Source organism: Rhinatrema bivittatum, chromosome 9 (assembly GCF_901001135.1).
Source record: "Rhinatrema bivittatum chromosome 9, aRhiBiv1.1, whole genome shotgun sequence".
NCBI lineage: Eukaryota > Metazoa > Chordata > Amphibia > Gymnophiona > Rhinatrematidae > Rhinatrema > Rhinatrema bivittatum.
Genome location: NC_042623.1, coordinates 160,476,509 through 160,493,988, shown reverse-complemented (window position 1 = coordinate 160,493,988; position 17,480 = coordinate 160,476,509). Strand labels below are relative to the sequence as shown.

Here is a 17,480-nt window from a genome sequence, read left to right as displayed (position 1 = left end):
TCCCGAACCGGAAACAAAGTGCTGCTTAGTCCCACCACTGCATGTTAGATACGGTGAAAACGAGACTGGAATGGGGAAGATAGGAGTATGAGATGGAGAAAAGTGAGGAGAGCTGGCAAAGTGAGGTTGGGCTGGCAGTCAAAAAAAATGGTAATAAGGCAATTTCCCAACTTACTGGCATTGTATTTTGATACGGGGATTTATTTTTAACCTCTAACTGAGCTCAGATCTATTATTGGTGGAGGCCAAAAGTCATTACCATCCGAGGACTGCTGCTGTGTGAAAATGAGTCGTTGGCCTTGGCAAATTTGACAACAGATAACGCAATAAAAACCATTTGAAAAGCTACTACCGTAATCGACATGAATTGACAATGTGTTGGCAATCTACGTCCGTATAGGATTAAATTGGCCTGCAGCTTCTCAGCCCTTGTTGGGTGCCCTCCAGGGCTGGTGCAAGAGTATTTTGACCCTTAGGTGAAACTTCAGTCCTGAACCGCCTCTCCCAATTTCCTTGTTGGAGGCAGCTCCAGCACAGCGCTCCCTCCTGCCAGCGGCACTGGCTTCAGCAGTATTGGCTCTGGCATAGCCCCCCCCCCCCCCGTAGGCCTCGCCCTGGCTGGATTTTGCTGCCTTCAAACCTTTGCTGCCCTGGGTGACTGCTTAGATTGCCCAATGGAAGCGCCAGACCCGGTTCCTTCAGGGCAGAGTAGGATAAGGGTTGCCAACTCAGTGACCAAAAATAAATAGCAGTTTTCATCATAAGCTCCCTTCCACTCTTCCCCATGCCACTGGAGCCAGTTGTTTATACAAAGGACTTGGTTCACTAAGTTTCTTTTTTTCCCCCCAAAGATACAGAGTAGGGAAAAAGCCTTAGCGAATTAGGCCTTTCAATGAAAGAAATAGAGATAAAATGAGTAAAGCAATGCCATCTTTCCAGGATCACTAATTTCATTTTAAAAGCATTTTAAAAAATTGGACGGGGTGGATATTAATTTCCAAGGCACTTCCACCGGTAAAACAGTGCATTCATTACCTGGGGAAACGCCCACCAGATATATACAGGCAGATTTACTGGGATCTCTCCAATGTGCATAGTAACTTAGTAATGATGCAGAAAAGGACCAAAGAAATGGTCCATCCAGTCTGCCCAGCAAGCTTCTTTTGGTATTGTCTGCAGCACCGTGCAAGTCACCCCCATGTTTCTCTTAAGGGTAGCAACTGCCGCTCTTTGCAGTTATTCCCATAAAAGTTTAATGCTACAACATTGTTACTGGGTGATGAGCCTTCTTGAAAATTCAGACAGTGCTGACGTGTTTTGCTTATGAACTTGGCCTTAGAAGCAGTCCTGTGCTTTTTCACTTCTGTCTGCCCATCAGTACCCCAGATTGTAGAGTCATCTTAATCCAACTCCTCTTCCACTCCCCCCCCCCCCCCCACCCTCACTGCTGTCAAAGCAAAGAATGAGGTTGTAGTTGCATCAAAAGCATCGTCTTATTGGATAAAGAGAGAAATCCCTTGCCTTCTGTTAAGGGTGGTAATTGCTGCTGACAATTACTATCAGTTCCCCAGACTGTAAAAGTCAGGGCCCTAGTTCGTTATTCTCTGAATCCAACTCCCCCTTTCCCCCCTGCCGTTGAAGTGGAGAGCAGTGTTGCAGTTGCATCAAAAGTATTAAGGAATTATTGGTTTAGGGTAGTGACCACCGCACCAACAAGTTACCCCCATGCAACCTTTTCGGATCTAAAGTGTTTATCCCATGCCCCTTTGAATTCTTTGACTGTTTTTGTTTTCACCACCTCCTCCGGAAAGGCATTCCAGGCATCCACCACCCTCTCCATGAAAGAAATATTTTTGGTGTTGGTTCTGAGTCATTCCCCCCCCCCCCCTGGAGTTTCATTTCATGACTCCTAGTTCTACTGATTTCTTTCCAACAGAAAAGGTTTGAAGTTCATGCATCATTAGAAGCTTTCGGGTATCTGAAGGTCTGCATCATGTCTCCCCTGCAGCTCCTCTCTTCCAGGGTACACATATGCAGATCCTTCAGCCTCTCCTCATAAGTCTTTTGACACAGTCCCCATACCATTTTGGACTCCCTTTTCTGGACCGCCTCCATCCTGTCTCTATCCTTTTTGAGATGCGGGCACCAGTACTGAATGCAGTAATCCAGGTGAGGCCTCACCAAGGACCTGTACAAGGGTGTACATATTAGGGATGTGAATCGTTTTTTAACGATTAAAATTATCGTCCGATAATTTTAATATCGTCTTAAATCGTTATAGAACACGATACAATAGAAATTCTAACGATTTATTGTTAAAAATCGTTAAATCGTGTTAGTGCGCACTAACGGGAGTTAGTGCGCACTAACAGAAAATGATACAAATTGACACTTTCCAGGTCAGTAAAGGTCAGTTAGGAATGAATATGTATTCCTATTGGCTGGCTGCCCTCTTATCTATTGATGTTACCAAGGTTCCCACTGAGGTGATGGTTGGGGGGATGGGAAATGGAAATGGAAACTCAGGAACACTAACAGAAAATGATACAAATTATTGACACTTTCCAGGTCAGTAAAGGTCAGTTAGGAATGAATATGTATTCCTATTGGCTGGCTGCCCTCTTATCTATTGATGTTACCAAGGTTCCAACTGAGGTGATGGTTGGGGGGATGGGAAATGGAAACTGTTGGTAGTTGACAAAAAAAGTAATGTGATCAGTCAATATGACTAGAACTTGTGCCCTATTCCTGATACCAGGGGTGTTGTGATCTTCCTGCACTCAGTGCCCTATCCCTGATACCAGGGGTGTTGTGATCTTCCTGCACACAGTGCCCTAACTCTGACACCAGGGGTGTTGTGATCTTCCTGCATGCAGTGCCCTATCCCGCCTGCATTACTAGTGAGAGGCTGGCTTCACAGACAGGGGGGAGCTGCCTGACCCTCACTCCTGACTTCCCCCATGTCCCAGCCAGTGAATGGTGTGTGGGTGAGGGGGGGGGGGTAGGATAGTGAAGGCTGAGACAGCTCCCTCCCTGCATTACTAATGAGAGGCTGGCTTCACAGACAGGGGGGAGCTGCCTGACCCTCACTCCTGACTTCCCCCATGTCCCAGCCAGTGAATGGTGTGTGGATGAGGGGGGGGGGGGGGGAGGATGGTGAAGTCTGAGACAGCTCCCTCCCTGCTTTACTAGTGAGAGGCTGGCTTCACAGACAGGGGGGAGCTGCCTGACCCTCACTCCTGACTTCCCCCATGTCCCAGCCAGTGAATGGTGTGGGGGGGGGGGGGGGGGAGGATGGTGAAGTCTGAGACAGCTCCCTCCCTGCATTACTAGTGAGAGGCTGGCTTCACAGACAGGGGGGAGCTGCCTGACCCTCACTCCTGACCTCCCATGTCCCAGCCAGTGAATGGTGTGTGGGTGAGGGGGGGGGGGGAGGATGGTGAAGTCTGAGACAGCTCCCTCCCTGCATTACTAGTGAGAGGCTGGCTTCACAGACAGGGGGGAGCTGCCTGACCCTCACTCCTGACCTCCCATGTCCCAGCCAGTGAATGGTGTGTGGGTGAGGGGGGGGGGGAGGATGGTGAAGTCTGAGACAGCTCCCTCCCTGCATTACTAGTGAGAGGCTGGCTTCACAGACAGGGGGGAGCTGCCTGACCCTCACTCCTGACTTCCCCCATGTCCCAGCCAGTGAATGGTGTGTGGGTGAGGGGGGGGAGGATGGTGAAGTCTGAGACAGCTCCCTCCCTGCATTACTAGTGAGAGGCTGGCTTCACAGACAGGGGGGAGCTGCCTGACCCTCACTCCTGACTTCCCCCATGTCCCAGCCAGTGAATGGTGTGTGGGTGAGGGGGGGGGGGGGAGGATGGTGAAGTCTGAGACAGCTCCCTCCCTGCATTACTAGTGAGAGGCTGGCTTCACAGACAGGGAGGGGAGCTGCCTGACCCTCACTCCTGACTTCCCCCATGTCCCAGCCAGTGAATGGTGTGTGGGTGAGGGGGGGAGAGGATGGTGAAGTCTGAGACAGCTCCCTCCCTGCATTACTAGTGAGAGGCTGGCTTCACAGACAGGGGGGAGCTGCCTGACCCTCACTCCTGACTTCCCCCCATGTCCCAGCCAGTGAATGGTGTGTGGGTGAGGGGGGGGGGTAGGATTGTGAAGGCTGAGACAGCTCCCTCCCTGCATTACTAATGAGAGGCTGGCTTCACAGACAGGGGGGAGCTGCCTGACCCTCACTCCTCCCCTCCCCCATGTCCCAGCCAGTGAATGGTGTGTGGGTGAGGGGGGGGGGGTAGGATGGTGAAGGCTGAGACAGCTCCCTCCCTGCATTACTAGTGAGAGGCTGGCTTCACAGACAGGGGGGAGCTGCCTGACCCTCACTCCTCCGGGGTATTGTGATCTTCCTGCACACAGTGCCCTATCCCTGATACCAGGGGTGTTGTGATCTTCCTACATGCAGTGCCCTATCCCTATTAATACCAGGAGTGTTGTGATCTTCCTGCACACAGTGCCCTATCCCTAATACCAGGGGTGTTGTGATCTTCCTGCACACAGTGCCCTATTCCTGATACCAGGAGTGTTGTGATCTTCCCTGATACCGGGATGTGTGCAAGAAGATCACAACACCCCCGGTATCAGGAATAGGGCACTGTGTGCAGGAAGATCACAACACCCCTGGTATTAGGGATAGGGCACTGTGTGCAGGAAGATCACAACACTCCTGGTATTAATAAAGATAGGGCACTGTGTGCAGGAAGATCACAACACCCCTGGTATCAGGGTTAGGGCACAAGTTCTAGTCACATTGACTGATCACATTACTTTTTTTGTCAAGCTACCAACTGTTTCCATTTCCCATCCCCCATATATTGTCAGTGGGAACCTTGGTAACATGAATAAATAAGAGGGCAGCCAATAGGAATACATATTCATTCCTAAACTGACCTTAACTGACCTGAAAAGTGTCAAATTGTATCATTTTCTGTTAGTGGGCACTAACTCCCGTTAGTGCGCACTAATCGGAAAAAACGATTTTTAACGATTTTTTAACTAAAAAATCGTGCCTAACACGATTTTCTTCTCCTGCCAGACGATTTCTATCGTTAAGACGATATGGAACACGATTCACATCCCTAGTACATATTCAGATCCTTCAGCCTGTCCTCATAAGTCTTTCAATGCTGACCCCTCACCGTTTTGGACGCTCTTTGGACCGCCTCCATCCTGTCCCTGTCCTTTTTGAGATAGGGTCTCTAGAGCTGAACACAGTCCTCCGGGTGAAGCCTCACCAAGGACCTGTACAAGGGCATTGTCACCTCCTTTTTCCTGCTGGTTATTCCTCTCTCTATGCGGCCCAGCATTCTCCTGGCTTTACCTATCCTATAAACTTGTGCACGTGAGTTTATCCTGGCGGGGGTGGAGATGGCTTTGAAACTTACACACATAGCTTGTGGTTTTTCAAAAGTCCTTGAAACTTTCCTGCGCACATTTTTGCGGGTGTAACCGTGTGTGGGTAGTTTGGGTGTAAGAACTTTCAAAGGAACCGCACGTGCTTTAAGTTCACTTTGAAAATTGGTGCGACTTATGTGCAGCGTTACCAAATTTCTTACGCGAGCTGTCGCAACCACCCCCCAAGATATAATAACTTCCTTTATAACAAGTCAGATAGGGAACAATTTTCAGTAGCTTGTGCTGTAAAGTTATTTTGGACCCGCGGACGTGTAGTTTCCTTTTAAAGATTGCCTGCAAGGTATAAGGTGAATTTTAAACTCGGCACGCGGGCGCATGTGTGTGCATGTTCGTGGGCCCGCACATAGGGATGCAGCCATTTTACAACATATGTGCGTATATGCGCGCGGGCTATAAAATAGCCTGACCGCGTGCACGTGTGCGCGCAATTTTAAGTGGATGTGCGCCTATGCTCGCAAATGCCACTTCTAAGCATAAGTGGGGGTATTTTGAAAGGCACGCGCGCCGATGCCATTGCTCGTTTCCAAGCCACCCCTCCCCCAGTTTATTAGCCTCCTTTCCCCCCTGTTAACCCCGACCTTTAATACCCCGCTGATCGTCCTAGATTTGTTTGTTTTACTACTTACACATCATTCATAGCAGAAGAGAAGCTACGCGGCTGGGGACCCCGGCGCGTGCTGGATCGCGTAAGTATTTTACGCGCAGATTTTATGTTACAATCCCGGAATGCCCACATCCCACCCAGGCCACGCCCACTCCCCGCCCCTTTTTGGGAACCTTTCATCCGTGTGTGCAGTGGCATGTGCGCGCCTATATGGGTGGCTTTTAAAATCCACTCGGCACGCGCCGGCCCAACATCTTGGCGCATCCCCTAATTTCAGCTCACTTCGGGCTTTTAACATTCACCTGCAGGTGGGTACAAAGCATGACTTAAACGCACTCGAGAAAGGCCCCCTTTTAATCCAATTAAAATTCCGTGGACTGTGCAAGTTTGCACTTCTTTTCAGCCAGACTGAAGGAGAACATTTTCAGACAGGGCTATCTTGCCAGTTAACGACTTAGTTATGTAGCTAAATTCCTTTCAACATTTTCCTCCCCATTCAATAACAAGTGAAAATATTTATTTCTACCTTTGTTTTCTCAAGATATTTTTCTCCTTTATCTTTCCTGTGTTTACTTCTTGGCTTTTTCCTGGATCTCTTTTCGGTCCTACCTTTTCTCCCTTTCCTCTCCACCTATTTCCTTGAAATTTATACTTTTCTCCTTTATGGATTCTCTCCCCGTCTCTCTACCTCTCTTTCTCCTGTCCCTGCACCTTCACACCATCTGCCACCCTCACCCCCTTCAGCCCTCTGTTTTCCCAGCTCTCAGATCCCCTTCATTACTGCCTGCTCTTATCATGCCTCCATGATAAAGGTCCCTTCCTCCCCACAGCTCTCCCCACAACCCCTCCCACACCTCATGCTCCCTTCCTGGCTTTCATACCCCTGTTCCCCGCAGCCTTCTCACCAGCATGCCATACCCCCTCTCTGGCTCTCACTCCGAGCCCCCTCCCCCCCCCCCTCAACTCCCCACCAGTATTACATACCCCCTCATTCTCATTATCTTTCATCTCTCACCAGTACGCTCTCCCTTCTCATCAGTACTCCATATTCTCTCCTTGCCGCTCAGCCCCCATCAGCATCCCATGCTTCGTTGGCTCTCATTCCTGCTCCTCTCTGTGCCCCCCCCTCACTGTCTCTCACGTCCTACGGCACTCCAGGCCTCTGTTCTGGTCCTCCACCACCTCTTATTTTAAAATTTATTTGATTAATACTCAAGCAGTAAAAAAAAAAAACTTACTTGATTGCTGATCTGATTTGCGAGGTCAGACCTGACTTTAGTTTAACATAATTTTATTGCACAGTATAAAATTACAAAATGCCTGGTCGACACTTGTTTCTGGAGCCGACCAAGCAACCAATTACAGAAATAGAAATTTTTTGTGTTATTAACCATCTTTCAATTTATGCTCCCCCCCAAAAATAAAGTTTGCCCTCCCTCCCCCCACCCTAAAGTAGACTCCGGTTGCATACTCTTGAGTCACCACATCAAAGATTAATAAAAAACTAATTGTTAAGAATAAGGCTGCGAGATCTATGGGGGCATAATGATTGAATGTATGGGCCCCAAAAGACAGAAACCTTTTCTTATTCTGGGGGGAACAACGTGATTATACTGTTTTCCATTTGCATCGTCTTATGGATTGCGCCATTACCGATATGAAGGTGCCTTATGAGTCAGAACTAGCCTTTTACCCACCAGGCAAGCCTTCTGAATTAATATTCTAATCCCAGTGCCTTGCACCTTAAGATCGGGAAATCTGGCAAAAAGAATAAAGCCTGTAAGAGAGGGAGAGTACCCCCAACTCTGCTTTCTGTAGAATGTCCCCAGGCTGGCTGAAATTTCACTGTTTTTTCATGTACAGGGGCTCCTGCAGCTTTGAAAGAGAGCCATGGCAATAGGAGGCAAAGCTGAGGCAGGCAGAAGTAGATGAGGCAGCAGAGGCATAGCAAAGGCAGTCTAACAATGTGGGTTAAAATACGTCTCATGCGCTTTTAAAACTGAACAGCCATTTTTTTGTTAAGAAAATAGGACATCTGTTGTAATAATAGGACTGTTGGTAATCCTAGTTTAAGTGTTATGGACGCCTGCACTGTCACTGTGCTACACTTGCTCTGTAAGTACATAACCATGTGCCTATAACAATACTGCCAATTGGTCAGCCTTTCACTTTTGCCACCTTTTTTGTGTCCTTTATATGGGCGAGAATATAGTCATGGAGAATCCTGGGGACCAACCTATACAGGACGCTACATTACAGAGGGACAGATAGAAAAGACCTACATAAATGTCATTGTCGGGGAGTAGAAATAGAAATAAGAGTTGATTGGGTAAACTTATCTTGGATTAATACTTGTTTTGAACCATTCAGTTCTGTTTGAGTTCCCTAATACTACTACTGCTGCTAGGGGGCATGGGATACAGAGGTGGCCAATTTTAGTCCTCAAGAGGCACAAACAGGCCTTGTTTTTTTCAGGATATCCACAGTGAATATGCATGGAAAGATTTGCATACAATGGAGGCAGCGTATGCAGATTTCTCTGATGCATAATTCATTGTGGATTTCCTGGAAATTAGACTTGTATGTGGATCTTGAGGCCTCTCCTGGAGGCACCCCTAGCCAGGCAGGGTTTCAGGACTGACACAATCAATATGAATGAGAGAGATTTGCATACACTGGGTGTCCAATCTGTTTCTTGCGTACAGTATTTATTGCGGGTATCCTGAAAGCCCGAGGGGGTTAGGTGTACTTCCAGGAGAGGGTTGGGAATGAGCGAAGGGAGGCTGTGCCACGCTCCTTCTTTCCTTAGCTTCAGGCCTTAGCTTTTCATCAGGGCTTTACCAGGAAAAAAAACCCAAAACAGTAGAGGATGCCAGATGTGGCAGTCAATGGGAAGCTTTCGCTGCATGTTGGAGAGGAGTCTGTGTAAGAGAAAACAAAGGGCAAGGTGGAAAAACAGTAATAATAGGAGTGAAAACAGAAATGTAATTCAGTGATCTGCTTTACTACAGAAAAAAAAAAAAATTAACCAACCGTCTGAAAACAGGTAATTACAGTCCTTTAAAATGACTGGGAGACGGGGGTTTCGAAAGGCTCGTCTGAAAATAATCCCTGTTATATTTCAGAATGTGAAAGGCTTCTAATTCTTCTCAGTCTTTCGGCGCAGGCTGGGTACACTACGTGTTTTTATAATGTTGCTGTATATTCTATCTTGATTTCACTTTTGGGAGTCCGGTTGGTTGGTGCTCATGAGAGGCTATTGCAGCTGGGTATTGTGTGGACAGACACTGGACAAGCTTCACCCTCTCAGTGTTGTATTTTAATGCATCTGAATCCATCCTTACCCGTTGCTCTCCTGCTGTACCAGCATGGGTCCCCCCCCCCCCCCCGTCCCCCCCCTCACTGCTGTGTCCTCCTGAACCTGAAGTTCAAGGGTGAACACATCCAGTCCTAGAGGATCACAGGTGGGCCTGATTCTGAAGATACTCCCAATGAATTTTCATGAGTCAATATTTGCAAAAATGTGGTCTAAGCTTGGCTCGTTTGCCTATTTTGGTTTCCAGTCCTCAAGGAGCAGAGTTGCATGCCCGTCACGTAGCTCTCCTGCTGTACCAGTACCTGATCTCACACAGCGCTTCACCGACACATCCACTAGACCCGCAAGAGGGTGCCACATTTGCCTGACTCCCTGCTCTTCCAGTACTGGGACCCCTGTCTAGATGCCTACATTTTCTGTGCTAGAGAAAAGCACTGGCTATACAGATGTGTTCAGCAGCCCCTTTGCTCACACGACATTGTGCCTCCTGGTGTAGTTTCCTTGCAAGCAGATTGCCTCTTTTTTTTTGCTTTTTTTCCCCTCTCTTTCTCTGTGAAATCATCGCTATAAAATCACTATTGAATCGATACAGATAAAGTGCTGAACCACTCTTCTTCTAAGTGCATGCGTGCTGCAGCCCCGCTGTTGGAGTGCGGGTAGCATCCCTCCCTCCCCCAGCACGTGCCGGAGACCCCCGAAGAGCCACCCAGAGGTACATTTATTGGGGTCCGGAGGAAAAATATAAATAAATTGAAATGAATTCTTTTTTTTAATAATAAAAAAAAAAAAAAAAGGAAAGGCCAGCATTTTTAAGCCTTTTGAACAAAACGCTTTCATCTGTAGTAACCGTGGCAACAGATCAGAGAGACACTTAAAAGTGCCTGTTAGAACATAATTAAGGAAAAAAGAGCAAAAAAATAAGAGGGAGGGGAGGCAGTGAGGAGAGAAGGGAAAGCAGATCTTCCTTTTCTTGTGTTTCCCCCGGGTTTTAAAAGAGGGGGCTGGGCATTTGGTGACAGCTTCAGTCTGGTTACTTTGAATTTCCATCTCAGGCATGCAAGGTGACTGGAGAAGCTGTCTCTGATTAATGAGCGCTCTCCAGCCGCCCTTCTTCCCTGCAAGGCTGAATCTTGCAGAAGGGAGTCTCCTGGGTTTCATGCCATCCTGTTTGGTTGGAGTCACCTGGGAGGGGGATTCATTCTCACCCAATACGCAGAAATGGATCCATGTGACAAGGCGTGAGAAAGCACCATGGCTGGTCTTGCGAACGCAGGGTGGGACGAAGCTATCGGACTGGCCCGCTGCACGGCGGAGAAAGAAAGAGAGCCAGCTTGTTTCCATCATTCTTGAAAATTGAGAGAAAAAAAAACAAAACAACCCATCTCAGAACTTTCTGAAACATCTGCAAATTTGAGATTCCCGACTGCTTTCCGATAACTTGGCAGTTGCAGTGCCTGGTGCCTGCCGTGCTGTCAGCCTCACTTTGTGTGAGTTGCAAGTCGAGATGGACAGAGCTGTGGTTCTCTTGTGCAAAGTTTCTCATGGCAGTGTAACACTCTTATAACAGATACCACAGCGCCGCGCACCACACTCCCCCATCACATAACATGTTGCAATTTCAAGCATTTTGGCAGAGGCGTGGCTGGGTGCTGAAAAGACTCAGGGCACGGGCTCACAGGGCTTGGACCTCAAGTTCATTAAGGCCTCTCCCTGAAACTTTGATAATTAAAGTCAACAATCACGATCAGTCCCACCTCTGCTCTCCCCCCCCCTCCCCGAGAATGATCCTGTAAAACAGTGGATACTACCGTAGTGCTACTGAGATTCTGGTGGGCATTCAGAGACAATAAAAAAAAAAAATCAGGCATAGTGGGTGAGCCAGGACTGAGGATGCACTGTACTGGTTGGCGCTTACACAATCAATAATGTACTGCCATTTTGTTTTTTTTTATCAAGGGGCTCCTACCAGTTCTGTTCCTTTTTCACTCAAAATTATTTAACCCTCCACCAGCCCTTTCCATATAACAACAAATAAATTGTACGTAGAACACACAATAACTTCATGCTGAAATTTGCATGCCAATCGTCTGATCCTGAAGACTTTTACTGGATCAGGGTCTAAATTATTTAAAAATATTGTACATGAACTTTTCAGGTCAGAGACGTCCAGATGTCTCAGCAGAGTCCTTATTCACATCTGGCGAAGTGACGTATGTGACATGTCTCAATAACTCCGGTTCAGCATTTTTTAGAGAATGCTTACATTGATCAAGAAAAGCCATCGCAGCATGCAGAGAATCCCGTTTTCTCCAGGAGCCTGTCATGTACCAATCAGTAAACTCCATGCTCCGGGCCTGATTTTCTACCATTCTGTGTCTATATGGGAAACACGCTTAGTAAATGAGGCCTTCCTTTTGCAGGCTCTCCTTTCCATTTTACTGTTTTCCTCTGTCTTGTCTTCATCACGTCCTCCTCTCCACTGACATCTGTCTTTTACTGTCATCTAATTTTCATGAATTTCTCTGTTCTCTGCCTCTAAATCTCCCTCTCTTACATCACGATCACGTCACACTTTCTCAGACATGGATCTCATCCCTCCTCCCTCACTCCCATCCTTCATCTCTCACCCTTCAGTTCTTCCTGTCCCAAATCTTCACTTCCCCAACTCTCCCCTCCATTGCCTCCTCTCAGACTCCATCTTCCCTCTCGCTGGATTGCTCTCTCCCTCTCCTGCTATCTGGCAATGGCCTGCTTCTCATCCAGCAGCCATGCCCACTCCTACTCCCCCATCATCCACACGCTGGCTTTCTCTCCCTCCCACATTCTCCCCTCTCCTCCAGTTTGTATCTCTCATGCCATCATTACCACGCTGACTCCCTTACCCCCAATTATCCCCCTCTTATTCTCCTCCATCACCCTCTCTCTGATTAACTCCTACCCCTACTCATCCCCTTGCATACTCTCCTCTGCCTATCCTCCCATATCCTATGGCTCTGTATCATAAATGTTTCCCATCACCCCTTCTCGCTATCACGAATGAACCCCTCCCCCCCCCCCCCATTATCCCTCTTTCTCCTTCTCAAACATTTCCTACTCCCATTCACTACCTCTGCCATCCCTTCCGCCCCCCATCACATCTCTGGCTTTCTCATAAACAACCTCCCATCAACACCTCTGCCCCCTTCCCCCCCAACACCGTCTCTGGCTCTCTTCACCCCATCACCCCTTGTGGCTTTCTTTCACACAGACCCTCCCCCCTTCTCCCCACCTGGGCTGGATCTTTCTTGTACCCCATTTCCACCAGCTCTTTTGCAGCCTCTTCCCAAGTTTGTGCCCCTGAAATCCCCTCCTCCCACACGGTTCTCCCATCCCTGGCATTCTCTTATCACCTTCAACAGGCCTACGGACCGGTGCAATAAAGTGCGCCCAGCCTAGCACCCTGCTTATCAAGTAGTTGGAAACGCATTTTGGATGCGCGTTCATAACCCCCAATGCAATAAGGGGATCAGTGCGACAAAAATGCGCGTCCTAACAAAGTGTAGCCAATAGCACTTATCACATGTAAATGCCATGTAGATGAGGCTATTAGCTATTACCCCGCAATGGAAAAATCCACAAAAAGCAGCACCACGCCAAAAAAAAAAAAAAAAAAAGTCACGATGTAAAAAAATAATTTCGGGGTGCACAATATACACCCACAATGTGCACGCTCCAGGCCGTGTATATTGTGTGCGTGTATTGTTCCAGTAAAATAGCTGCAGTAGGAAAAAAACAGACGCTCGTAAATTGAGCGTCCATTTGCCTAACCCGCTCGCAGCCACGACTTCTGTGCGCCCAATGTCATGAACGCTTCAGGGACGTACATTTTATCCGTAGCGTGTCCTTTTTAGCACGGCAAATCCTTTGCTCATTAATTGGGCACCCAGGAGAGGTGACTGTGCGCACATTAAAAAAACATGTGCCCACTTTGGATGCATGTTTTTAGCGCATCCAGACTGCATTGACCTGCAAGTTTGCCTTATCAGTTTTGGGGAGATAAAGGACAAAACCACATTCAAGTTCTTCTTCACCTCCCCCCAACATTCTTCTACTTTGTTCTACCCATCCTCCTCATCTCTTCCAACATTAACCCCCTCTCTTGAACCGCTCCCCCAAGCATTCACCTCTTCCTGACCTCTCCCAACATTCAGCCCCTCTCTCTCACCACCAGTATTTACCCTCTCTTCAGCTCACCCATTTCAGCATTTACCTCCTTTCTCTTCCCATCAATTATGTTTAGCTCTCAGATTGTGCTCGTTGGATGCCTCCTTCCTCCCCTCGCACTCTGTGCTCAATTGTCCCAGCTCCTGGCATCAGAGGCTGTGCCTTCTCTGGCTCCTCCCTTCCTGTTCTCAATCACTGGGTTTACCTTTTGGAACAAGGGGATAGTGAAAGGAAACACAGCAAAACAGACAATTCTTTTACTCCTTTGTCCAGCCCCTCCCCTCCTGTTTCTCCCTACATCCTGCCTGTATGCCTGCTCCAGTCTCACCCCCTCCCTGCCTGTGGGGACTGGAGTGGGGGAGGGAGTGATTCTGGAGCAGACTCTGCAGAAAGGGAAAACAGTTTGCAGGCTTCCTGGATGGGAGGGGCTGAAGTATTAAACAGGGCAGCTGTATGCGATTCGGGGAACTGGCCAATAGACTGGGGTACAAGCCCTCTGTTCCCATGGCTAGTAACATCCCTGCATTTGGATAATCTAACCAAACAAACAAACTACTCCAATGGCGGATCATTCTGAGACCTCTAGCTGAAAAATAGTCTCTACAGGGTGAATAGTAACTGCAAGGGAATGTGTCACAGCCCCATTTTCAACTTGGTTTTAATGTTTTGAGCGAGAAAACATAGTTTCCCAGTGGATCCCAGTGAGCCAGCTGTCATATTGCTGTTGGGAAATGGATTTACTTATAATTTCAAAAAGTTGCATTTCGGGGGGGGGGGGCTTTTGTTCTACTTGCTAATGGGAACCAGTTCTCCTGACTGTTTATAACAGCAATTACTGTGATCGGTTTGTCAAGTGAAACGAGTAGGCAAGTTTTAGAAAATAAAATTGAACAAAATAGATCTTTACTTCACGCCAATTAAATATTAAAAATTATTCTGTGATGTTGAACTCTTTTACTTCATCAAGATCAATTTAAATAGGTAATTATGCCTCAATAATGACTGCATTTTTTTTACACTAGTCTTCTGTGTACAAATCAACTCCTTTTCATCACTTATAAAGTCTAAAATTCTTTAATGATGTCAATTTTACACTGAATACCTCTGAATGTTTCTGTAACCCCCCCCCCCCAAACCCCTACCCACCTCCCTCAAATCAAAGTGCCCCCTTACAATGGTCCATATATTGAGTGTCAGGCTCAGCCTTATAAAGAGTTTCTCTCTCTCTCCCCCACTGGACTCTTCTGCCTAGTGAGGAGCTGAAGCAAAGATATAGGCACTGGAACACCCATGCCCTGCCTACTTTTTCTGGGTCCTTCCCGGCTATTTAAAATGCGCTTAGCTCCCGTGCGGCCCACTTATACGCATATGTGACCGTTTGTTTTTGTGCGCACAAGACTTTTAAAATCTTCCTCTAACGCTTTTACATTTCACCTAATGGGCTTCTGGGACCATTTTTGGATCCTGACCCACAAAAAGAGAAACCACTAATTCAAACACATTTTCTGCTACAGGCATGATCAGTGTAATAAATTGGCTGTGCAGGTTGATCATACATGGGTTAGGGGGTCACCTCCTAACAAGGTTAGTGCTATTGTTCAGTGTAATGTGCTCAGGGCTGTAGCTAGCAAAGGCTCCCTAGCTACTTTCTTGGACAGACAGCTTGACTACAAAGTTTCATTAAAAACGATTGACCTTTACAGTATATTTGGCAATGTAATGTTTGCTTACTTAACTGACAGTGACCAGACTGACATGATGAAGTCACCAAGGTAGTGAAGCTGATTCTAGGTACTAAATATATAATATGTGCCTCCTTATCAATCCATGGTGCAACCACACATGGAGTATAATATGCAGGTCTTGTTGCCATATCTCAAAAAAGATATAGCAGTACTAGAAAAAGTGCAAAAAAGAGCTACAAAAACGGTAAAGGGGATGGAATGGCTCCCTTAGGAGAAGAGGTTAGAACTCTTCGGTAGGAATGTGTATTCATTGAAACAAATGCGTAAAAATGCAACAAATGAGACCATTTTTGTTTCATTCATGGATCCCCACAACGAATGGAAGGTGCCCATGAATTACACAAAACTTTGTTTCATTTGTGTATGTTTTCCATTCAGTTTCTTTGGCCCATTGAAAAGTTCTGCAGTGAGACCAGTAAGTATAGCAATCAAGAACTTCCTGAGTGAGGAAGTAGCCAGGATAGAGCCAAGGCGGGAGAAGAGGGCAAGTAGACAGGATGGAGGACTTGCTCCTGATGATACACCTTGGGGGTCTTACTACGACTCAGCCTTGCTGCCATACTCCGGACTTTACACATTAGGTGTCATTAAAGCTACTCTGCCTTGCTGCTATACCCCTTATACTACATTTGGGGGTCTCGCTGCCACTCTGCCTAGTTACCATGCCCTTGATGCTACACTACAGGGTTTTTTGATGCTTCCTTGTTGTTTGCTACTTGGATCCCAGTCTAGTTCTTCCACCCTATTTCTTTCTTGGTTATACTGGGGTGTATCGTCCCCAAAATAAAATATATAAAAAAAGAAAAAAATACAAGTTTTTCCTCTTATTCCATCTCTTTTCTGGTTGTAACACACAGTAACATAGTACGGGATGGCAGAAAAAGACCCAAGTGCTCAATTCAGTTTGCCCAGCAAGTTTATTTTTATTTTATGTTCTCCAGTTTTGTATTCTTTAGGGTAGTAACTGCTGCTCTTTGTCAGTCGGTTACCTGTATTAATGCAATTGCTGGTACCCCTTTGCTATCGGCTCTTCCTGCCACTTTTAGTGCCTTGACGTTCTTACCGCCTTCTGATGATGTCTTCCCAGACATTCCGTTAGAATTGATGAGAAAACCCCAATTATGGAGCCCAAAATAAGCTGCAGTTCTTCACCCCCCCCCCCCCCTTGATTTCAATGGTAGACAAATGAACAAATAAAAACAAACAAAATTAGTTTTTCATTTGAAATGAACCAAACATATGGAAGTGACCTACAAAATGAATTCATGAACAAAACCAAAAAAACGTTGCCTATGTCCTTGCCTACTTTTCAGATTGTAGAAGGACCGAGAAGGGACATGATAGAGGTTTATAAAATCACGCGTGGTATAGAGCAAGTTTACAGGAAATAGTTGATTGTTCTAGCAAACAATATTAGCACTAAAGGACATTCTATCAAACTACCTAGTAGCAGATTTAAATCAAATTTAAAAAGGTATTTTTTTCAGTCAATGAACAACTAAGCTAGGACATTTGTTGCCAGAGAATGTAATCAAGGCTAGTAGTAGAGCTGAACTGAAAAAAAAGATTTGGACAAGTTTCTGGAGGACAAGTCCATCACTAATTATTAGCAAGATTTAACTGGATATCTCCACTTCATAGTTCTGCAAGTGAGCATTGGGGAATGAACTTGCTAATCAGAATCTATTGGGTTTTGCTAATGGCCCAAACTGGCTACTTTTCAGAGACAGGATACTGGGCTCAGTGGACCATTGGTCTGTTCCAGCACGGCACTTCTAATGTTCCTAAAGGACTTGCTAAGATATAGTTCTCGATATTCATAGCATTATACATTTTTCTAGAAAATGAAACAAAATGGTAGGGCAATATATGAAAAGCCAGTCATTTAACACAATCTATAGATACTGTGGGGGATGTTAATCAATTGTCAATACATATTGCAAAGCAATTTAAACAAACATAAAACCTGGCGCACTTCAGCTGTGCTTCACAGCCTGTTTGAAGAGCATACTGTTGAGCAACATGTTTTCCAGGACAGATCACAGCATTCACCCTTTTTTTGTGAAGAAGGACAAATCAAAGTTATCAGAGAAGAGGCAGACATAGGGGTCAGATGAGATAAAAGTCTTTCACAAGTGCCAGCACT

General features: G+C 46.5%; 1 protein-coding gene across 1 annotated transcript in view; it reads left to right on the top strand.

Moving 5' to 3' along the window:
* LOC115098908 (ephrin type-B receptor 1) overlaps positions 1-17,480 on the top strand; it is a 639,343-nt gene that overhangs the window by 464,579 nt on the left and 157,284 nt on the right. The window lies entirely within an intron of this gene.